The following is a 10,777-nucleotide window of genomic DNA, read 5'->3' on the forward strand; positions in this document are numbered from 1 at the left end:
TAATAAATATTGTTTACAAAAGTTTTATTAAATTAAAAATAACATTTTTCCATTTTTAAAATAATATTTGAATTATTTAACAAATAAATATATATTTTCTATGGAAAGAAAGATATGATCAAATATTATTTTAAAAATCATTATGTATTTTAAGGAAGTGGAGTGAGATAATTATATAATCTCATATACATAATGGAATAGATGTTAATTGTGCAAGTCTTTACTTCTTACAAATATATTTTTACGAAATTTATATTTTCTATGGAAGGAAATATATGATTAAATATTATTTTCTAAATCATATGTATTTTAAGCAAGTGGAGTGAGATAATTACATATAATCTCATATACATAACGGAATAGATCCTAATTAAGTCATTACTTCTCACGAAAAACAAAATATATTTAGTTATAATTATTTTATTATTTAAGTAAGCTTAAAATTAAATTATTGCATTATTATTATCAAATATTTAAAGATACATTGATACTAGTTAATTATTTTTCTAATTTGACTTAAAATAATATTATTATATCACCAATATGAGGATTACTATACATCAATATAGATTCATTTTAAGTACTCATCTAACATGAGTTGTTTTAAGTATTTATCTAACATGAGTTGAGAGATCAAATTTCTTCATGTGCAAATTTTTTTACAGTGAAAAACATAATGTATTATTTTGCATTGTTTAAATTATATTTTTGAATGCTAAATAGAATATATCTAGCACCAAATAAATGTTTTAACTATAAAACTTAGTTTTCACACACAAACATATATACATTAAAATATTTTACATAACATGTACATAGAGACATTTTATCACTCAAATTAAAATAAATTTTTTATTATTAATATATTTTTTAAGTATATGTCAATATTAATTTGTATTAAAATATTTTATGATAACTCACATTGAATATTTTTTTATACAACATTAAAATATTTTATTTTAACAAAAAAAAACTATATATAGATATATAAGAAGTTCATATGCACATAAATTAGTTAACATATATCTACAAATAGTTTATTTATATATTTTTGAAAAGTATACGATTTAAACATCTTACTCACACATTTGTTTATTTCTCATTAATTTACAACGTATTCATTTTTTTGTTATAGCTGGCATTATTTTTCAATCTATAAAGTAATTTTTATTTTTTTATTTTTATTTTAAAGGGGAACAGACTCATGGACAAACTTACACATCCCCCTCATAGTGGGTTGTATGAGCCTCTAGGCTCAACTAGCATAGATCCATCTTAAATACGGATTTAACATGAGTTGAGAGAGATCAAATTTCTTTAAAGCCTAAAATACAATGAGCTATTTTTCATTTTTGAAATTGTATTTTTGAATGCTAAATAGAGTATATATAAGACCAAATAAACGTTTTAACCATAAAATAATAATAATAATAATAATAATAATAATAATAATAAAATAAAAATTTCCATCATATATACATAATATTTTTTAAATGATATAAATGTATAGGCAATTGACATTAAAATATTTTACATTACATGTACATCTAGACATTTATGATACCAATTAAAATGGTCTTTTTTTATTATTACCATATTTTTAATTATATGTCAATATTAATTCTTATTAAAATATTTTATCACTAACCAAATTATAAGATTTAAACATTTTACTCACACAATTTTTTTACTTCTAATTAGAACATATTCAATTTTTTTTGTTATAGGAACATTATTTTTCTATTTAGGTCATAATTTTTAACTTTTATTTTTATTTTAAAATGAAACAAATGAAAAAATATTTTAATGTCAATTATATCTATATATATATATATATATATATATAACTAACGGAAAATTATGTTTTATGGTTAAAATATTTATTTGGTCATATATATACTATTTAGCATTCAAAAATACAATTTAAACAATACAAAATAACACATTGTATTTTTAACTCTAAAGAAGTTTGCACATGAAGAAATTTGATCCCTCTAGGCTCATGTTAGATCTTTAATTAAGATGGATCTATACTAGTTGAGCAAGAGGCTCATACAACCCAATGTGAAGGGGATGTGTAAGTTTGTTCTTCAGTTCATTCCCCTTTAAAATGAAAATAAAAAATATGCTCTAAATTGAAAAACAATGTTAGTTATAATAAAAAAAAATGAATATGTTGTAAATTAATTAGAAAAAAAAAATGTGAGTAAGATGTTTAAATCTTATACTTTTCAAAGATATTTAAATAAACTATTTGAAGATCTATGTTAATTAATTTATATCCATATGAATTTCATACATATATATAGAAAAAAAATGTTAATATAAAATATTTTAATGTTGTATAAAAAAATCATTTATCATAAAAAATTTTAATACGAATTAATAATGACATACTTAGAAATATATATTAATAATAATACATATATTTTAATTTGAGTGAAAATGTTTCTATCTATATGATATGTAAAATATTTCAATGTTATATATATATATATATATATATATAACTAATGGAATATTTAATTTTATGGTTAAAACATTTATTTGGCCCTATATATATTCTATTTAGCATTGAAAAATACAATTTAAACAATGTAAAATAGCACATCCTATTTTTCACTCTAAAGAAGTTTGCACATGAAGAAATTTGATTCTTCTGAGCTCATGTTAGATCAATACTTAACATGGACCTATGTTAACAAATTTTGTCAAGTGAACTTCATATATATCTATATATAGAAAGAAAAAAAAATATGATTAAAAATTTTATTTGGTCCTATATATACTCTATACTCTATGTAGCATTCAAAAATACAATGAAAAATAACAAATTGTAATTTGCACTCTAAAAAAATTTGCACCCTCTTGAAGAATGTTAGATCCCTACTTCAGATGGAACTTTGCTGGTTTATTTTTATTTTAAAGGGGCACATGTCAACTCCATAGACGTATCCCCTCATAGTGGGATAAGAATGTTAGATCCCTACTTCAGATGGAACTTTGCTGGTTTATTTTTGTTTTAAAGGGGCACATACTTTGCTGGTTTATTTTTGTTTTAAAGGGGCACATGTCAACTCCATAGACGCATCCCCTCATAGTGGGATATGTAAGTTTGTCTATGTTCCCTTTAAAACAAAAATAAAAATTATGTTCTAAATAGAAATAATATAGGCTATAATAAAAAAAAATGAATGTGTTGTAAAGTAATTAGAAGTAAAAAAATGTGTCACTAAGATGTTTAAATCTTATATTTTTCAAAAATATTTGAACAATAGATTTAAATAAACTATTTGAAAATGTATGTTAACTAATTTATGTGGATATCAACATCATATATATTTATATATAAAAAAAATGTTAAAATAAAATATTTAATGTTATATATAAAAAATATTCAAAGTGGGTTATCAATAAAATATTTTAATACGAATTAATATTGACATATATTTTAATTTGGATGTACATGTTATGCAAAATATTTTAATGTAAATTATGTATATATCATATATCATTTAAAAAAAATATGTATATATTATGAAAAAATAAAGATTTTATAGTTAAAACTTTTATTTAATCCTATATATACTTTATTTAACATTTAAAAATACAATTTAAACAATGAAAAATAACATTATCTTTTATATTCTAAAAAAAATTACACTTCAAAAATTTAATCCCTTTAAACTTCTATTAAATCTATACTTAAAATACATTTATACTAATATAATATATATTTCAACATATATAACATTAACTTCATTCTTTTCTTTATACAAATTTAATTCAAAAAATAAAAAAATAAAAAACTATCCTATAATTCCCTAATAAATAAATTTCCGCTACTAAGAAATATCAAATATATCAAATAATGATTGATTAGCTACTTAACAAATCAAAAAAGCCTCATAATATCAAACAATTAAAAAATATCTCACTTTGCGCGGGGTGATGCTTTCGATTCTTCATACAGCTAGATTAAAATAAAACACACAAAAAGAGATTTATTGAATTTTGAATTTATTTAGTTATATATTTAAAGATCGTTAAATTTATGTTAATAGTAGGTATAAAATTTCAAATGACAGTGATTATTGAATTCTAATATATAATTTTGGAATTATATTGTTATTAGCGACAGGTGGTTACGTATAGGAATTGTATGAAAGTTAGGAATCGGACGAGAGGTTGTATATTGAACCATAAAGATACGTTCAATTCTTATCCTCATTTTTAATCTTCACCACTGAACCTTAAACTCACAAAGAGATTAATACGAACCATCCTTTTAATTTTTAATTATATATTAAAATTGGATGAGAGCTTCCACATTGAATTTTGGAAATATGGTTGTTTTTATTTTTTATAAATCAAGATTCTATTCATTTATCAAAAAAATAATATATAGGTATCAAAATGCAAGTTATTTCATCTTTACCGGGTTTATTGACCAATGTTATCATCATATTACAAAGAAACAATGGGAAAAGCAGATCAGTAGTCCAAAGCCTAATACACTAAAAGCATCAGAAGACAAACAAAACCAGAAGGAAACTAGTGTCCATACTCAATCATCAAAAGCAATTGACACTGGATTATCTGGCCTAGTCCCTAGAGGGGTAGGAGGGCGATATGGACAACTAACATGCTGCTCAAAGTGAGCCAACCACGTTTCCAGCTTCTCGACCTTTTCTGCTAGCAAGTTTTGTCCCCACTAAACCACTACAAACATTTCTCTAACATGGCATTGAAAGTAATGTAGTTGATTAAGTGTGGTGATGACCACCTCATGCTCTTCCTTTCTAGTCATGTCATGAACTTCCAGACGATCCAAAACAGATTGAAACATGTCATGAAGGGTCGTGGGACTAATCGACCAGCCAATAGCAGAACGCCCTGAAAGACCTGCACGCCTCGACCTACTACTTAATGCTCGCACACCTGCTCCATAGCCACAAACTGCATGACTACCCCGCCTAGAGCATGCACTCCCCCTACCATTTTGAAATCCAACCAACGCCCTAACTGTACCACCTAGTACGCTTCCTCCTTGCTTGAAGCTTGTAGCAGTCCTACCCCCTTGTGTCACCTCCAACGATCTACCCGAGATGCCCGACTTCAAGGCTTCGGAGTAGGAACTTCGCGGAACAGGACACATGATAAAAATACAAAAGGACACCCCATGATGAGACATATTGCACACCACAGACCCTTCCACCAAATTGAACGGCGGTGAAGGCCTGATGTTAGCCCGCAACAACCAGCAACAACCACCCCTATGAAACTCACCACCACCACCCACAGACCTGGAAGGAGAAGACCTCGACCACAATTGGGTTCCACACCAGGTAGACATCGTTGTCCTCATTTTTAATCTTCATATATAGCTTAACTAATTTATGTCGTATCAACTTCTTATATATCTATACCTAAAAAATTGTTAAAATAAAATATTTTAATGTTGCATATAAAAAAATATTAGGTGGATTATCAATAGAATATTTTAATACAAATTAATTAATATTGACATATACTTAAAAATACGTTAATAATAAAAAAATAATTTAATTTGGATGTACATATTATGAAAAATATTTTAATGTCAATTATGTATATATTATATATCATTTTAAAAAAATTATGTATATATCATCAACAAATTAAGTTTTTTATGGTTAAAACGTCTATTTGGTCTTATATATACTATATTTAGCATTTAAAAATACAATTTAAACAATTAAAAATATCATTGTATTTTGCATTCTAAAGAAGTTTGCACGTGAAAAAATTAATTCTTATATAGCTTTTTAACTTATAATTCCACGATAAATAAATTTCCAACACTCAGAATATCAAATAATGGTTGATTAGCTACTTGAAAAATCAAAATCAAAAGCATCATAATATCAAACCATTCAAAAATGTCTCCCTTTACCATGAGTGATGTATTCAATTTTTCATTCCCATAAATTACTAAAAAAAATTGAATTTTGAATTTATTTTAGTTATATATTTAGAGAATACCGATTATTAAATTTATGTTAATGGTAGATATAAATTTTCAAATCACGGTGACGGTTGAATTTCTAATATATAATTTTAAAATTATATTATTATTATATTATTATATTTATAATTACCTAAGCAAAAATAGGTTATGTAAAAGAATAAAATAATAGTTTTTTTCTAGTTATATATTGAAATTATATGAGAGTTTTTAAATTGAACAACAAAGATATTGTTGTCCTCATATTTTTTGTAAGTTAAGATTCTATTCATTCATCAAAAGAATAATACATAGGTATCAAAATGAAAGTGGTCTCACCCCCACTAGGTTTATTAGCTAATGCTATCATCATATTACAAAAAAATAGTAGGAGAAGCAGATCAGTAGTCCAAAGCCTAATAGGCCAAAAGCACCCAAAGACAAACAAAACCAGAAGGAAACCAGTGACCATACTCAATCATCAGAAGTAATTGACGTTGGATTATCTTGCCCAATCGCTGGAGGGGGAGGAGGGTGATATGGATAGCTAACCCTACTTCTCGACCTTTTCTTCTAGCAAGTTTTGTCCCCGCCAAACCACTACAATCATTTCTCTGACATGGCATTGAAAGTAATGCAACTAATTAAGTGTGGCGATGACCGCCTAATGTTCTTCCTTTCTAATCATGGCGTAAGCTTCGATACGATTCATAACATATTGGAACATGTCACGAAGGGTTGTAGGACTAATCGACTAGCCAACAGTAGAATGCCCCGAAAGACTCGTACATTCCGCCCTGCTATTTAGTCCTCGCATGCTTGTTGCACGACCACGAACTGCACGACCACCCCGCTTAGAGCCTGCACCCCCCCTGCCACCTCGAGATCCAACCAATGCCATTACCACACCACCTACGACACTCCCTCCCCGCTTGAAGCTTGCAGTAATCCTAACCCCCCATGTCACCTCCAACGATCTACCCAAGCCGCCAAGTTGGTCAAGGCTGCTAGCTTCAAGGCTTGGGAGCAAGAGCTTCGCAGAACATGACGCATGATAAAAAATATAGGACACCCTAGGACAAGACCCACTGCACACTGCAGACCCTTCCACCAAACCGAACGACAATGAAGGCCTAGCGCCAACCTTGAAACAACCAGCAATGACCACCCCTGCTAGACTGACCGCCACCATCCACAAACTTGCAAGGAGAAGGCCTCGACCACAATTGGATTCCACACCATCCAGACATCATTGTCCTCAATTTTAATCTTCATATACATCTTAACTAATTTATGTCGATACCAACTTCATATATATCTATACTTAAAATTTTTGTTAAAATAAAATATTTTAATACGAATTAATATTGACATATATTTAAAAATACATTAATAATAAAAAAAAGTCATTTTAATTTGGATGTACATTTTATGCAAAATATTTTAATGTCAATGTATATAATATATATCATTTTAAAAAAATTATGTATATATCATGAAACAATTAAATTTTTATGGTTGAAACATTTATTTGGTTTTAAATACACTCTATTTAGCATTTAAAAACACATTTTAAACAATAAAAAAATAACATAATATTTTCCATTTTAAAGAAATTTACACGTGAATAAATTTAATCTCTCAACTCATGTTAAATCCATACTTAATATAGATCTATATTAATATAATATATATTTCAACATATATATAACATTAACTTCATTCTTTTCTTTATACAAATTTAATTCAAATTTTTTATATAATTTTTTAACGTATAATTCCACAATAAATAAATTTCCACCCCTCAAAATATCAAATAATGGTTGATTAGCGGCTTGAAAAATAAAAATCAAAAGCATCATAATATCAAACAATTCTAAAATGTCTCTCTTTGCCATGAGTGATGTATATATATATATATATATATATATATATATATATATATATAGATATATGATGATGATGATGTTGATGATGGTGGTTAACGTACACTGAGACCATATCGAACCTATAATTTTCTTAGTTCTTAATTGTCTCGCTTCTCGTTTTTCTCGGCGAGATCGGTGTTGTAGCTTTCTTTTTTTTCTCCACGGTCTTCCAACTTCCTTTATCTTGCATCTCCTTCATCTCTTATGTTTCTTGGGACATTGATGTCTTAGCTTCGCGATCTGTTGTGTTCGTCTTTTTGAAGATAGTTGGAGAAGAAGTTTGGTCTGGGAGATCTGCTTTGCTGTTAAATGAAGATTTATTTTGTGTAGTATTCAAATCCTCATAACGTTTGCTGCTTGAGGGGTTGTCGAGTTCAATGTTTTGCTGTTGTGAGGGGCTTTCCCCTTGCTTGTGTTGATAGTTGTTTCTTTCTAGCGATTTAGAGTTTTCTCGAGAGTATTCTTCCTTGATGACAGTGTAATGTTCTTTTTGTGCTCCTTCCCACCATGTAGATTTGTGGTGATTCTTTCTAGCAAAAATTTTCTGGGAGGCTTTTGGCAAATTTTTGGCTAGATGGCCTGTCTCAAAGCAAGATCGACATCTGAAGAGGACACTTTCATAATCGAGTTTCTAGTTCCATACATAGTCTTTAATTGTTAGGTTTATTTCAGTTGGGAATCCAACGCTGAAGTTCATTTCCACACAGATGCGTGCATAGGTGGTTCTGGCATATTCCTCTATTTCTCGGCACCTGCAGTAAAAATTCCTAATTGCATTTCCAATGGCTTTTAGCAAGGAGAAATTTCAGAGGTGCAAGGGTAGGTTTGGCAATCTCACCCAAATTGGTGTTGAGGTTATGATTGTTGTTGAGGGATCGAATGATGGGTTCCATGGCTTCATGAATAGGCCCGAGTTTTCCCAAAACCAAGGGTCGGAATCTAGAATATATTGTCTGCTTTTAGGGTTTTCAAAATCTACTATAAAGAAACCCCTAGCACAGGGGTAGATATTAATTTCATTAGAAATGATAGGCTTCCATACCTCCGAGATCCAACAGTGGAGATATATAATTTTAAATTTATTTTAGTTATATATTTAAATATTAAAAAAAATTAACTATTAAAATTTAGGTTAATGGTAGATATAAATTTTCAAATCACACTAATTATTGAATTCTAATATATAATTTTAAAATTATATTATTATGAGGGACAGGTAGTTACGTATAAGAATTGTATGAAAGTTAAGAATAGGGTCAGAGCTTCCAGATTGAACCGTAAAGATACTTTCCATTCTTATTCTCATTTTTAATCTTCACCATTGAACCCTAAACTCACACATAAATTAATATGAACCATATTTTACAAAATAAAAATTATATCTTATTTTCTAGATTTATAGTTACATAAGAAAAAATAAGTTATATAAAAGAATAAATTAATAGTTTTTTGTTTGTTTTTTTTATTGAAATTGGATGAGAGCTCCAAATTGAACATATTGAATTTTGGAGATATTATTGTTCTCATTTTTTTGTAAATCAAAATTCTATTCATTCATCAAATGAAAAATACATAGGTATCAAAATGCAAGTGGTCTCAACTTGACTAGGTTTATTGGCCAATGTTATCACCATATTACAAAGAAACAGTAGGAGAAGCATATCAGTAGTCCAAACCCTAATAGGCCGAAAACACCAAAAGTCAAACAAAACTAGAAGGAAACCAATGACCATACTCAATCATCAGAAATAATTGAAGCTGGATTATCTGGCCGAGTCCCTAGAGGGGGAGGAGGGCGATATGGATAGCTAACATGTTTCTCCAAGTGAGCCAGCCACGTTTCTAGCTTCTTGACCTTTTTTGCTAGCAAGTTTTGTCCCCGCCAAACCACTACAATCATTTCTCTAACATAGTATTGAAAGTAATGCAGTTGATTAAGCGTGATGATGACCGCCTACTTCTCTTCCTTTTTATTCATGTCATAAGCTTTTAAACAATCAAGAACATACTGGAACATGTCACAAAGGGTCGTAGGACTAATTGAGCAGCCAACAGCATAACGTCCCGAAATACCTACACGTCTTGACCTGCTACTTAGTCCTCGCATGCCTGCTCCATGGCCACGAACTGCACAACCACTCCACCTAAAGCCTTCACCCCCTGTCACCTTGAGCTCCAATCGACGCCTTGACCACACCACCTACGACGCTCCCTCCCCACTTGAATATTGTAATAATCATACCCCCCTGTGTCACCTCCAACAATCTACCAGAGTCACCCAAGTTGGTCAAGATGCCCGGCTTCAAGGTTGGGAAGCGAGATCTTCGTGGAACAGGGCACATGATAAAAACACATGAGGACACCCCGGGACAAAACCCACTGCACACCACAGACCCTTCCACTAAACCGAACAACAACGAAGCCCTGACACCAGCCTTGCAACAACCAGCAACGACCACCCCTCCAAAATTGACTGCCACCACCCACAAACCTGGAACGAAAAGACCTCGACCACAATTGGATTCCACACCAGTGAGACATCGTTGTCCTCATTTTTAATCTTCACCATCCAACCTTAAATTATCACACACAAATTAACAAGAACCATCATTTACAAACATGGAAAATTTTAGGGGCTAATATTCACAAGTGGGCCAATTTTCCATGTTTTTTCCAAAAAAAAGATTTGCCACTTTCCATTTCTTCTAAAAATTATTTGCCCAAATTTTATAGTATAAAATTATTTTATCCTAAAAATTGCCAAAATTATATGGACTCTACCTATAAAATAATTAGAAATTTGGATATTTTCATAAAGATATCAACAAATATTTTATAGTTTTCATATTAGACACTAGTGATA

Source organism: Pinus tabuliformis, chromosome 8 (assembly GCF_031772625.1).
Source record: "Pinus tabuliformis cultivar Carrire ecotype Pingquan chromosome 8, CPIR1, whole genome shotgun sequence".
In the NCBI taxonomy this organism is placed as follows: Eukaryota; Viridiplantae; Streptophyta; class Pinopsida; order Pinales; family Pinaceae; genus Pinus; species Pinus tabuliformis.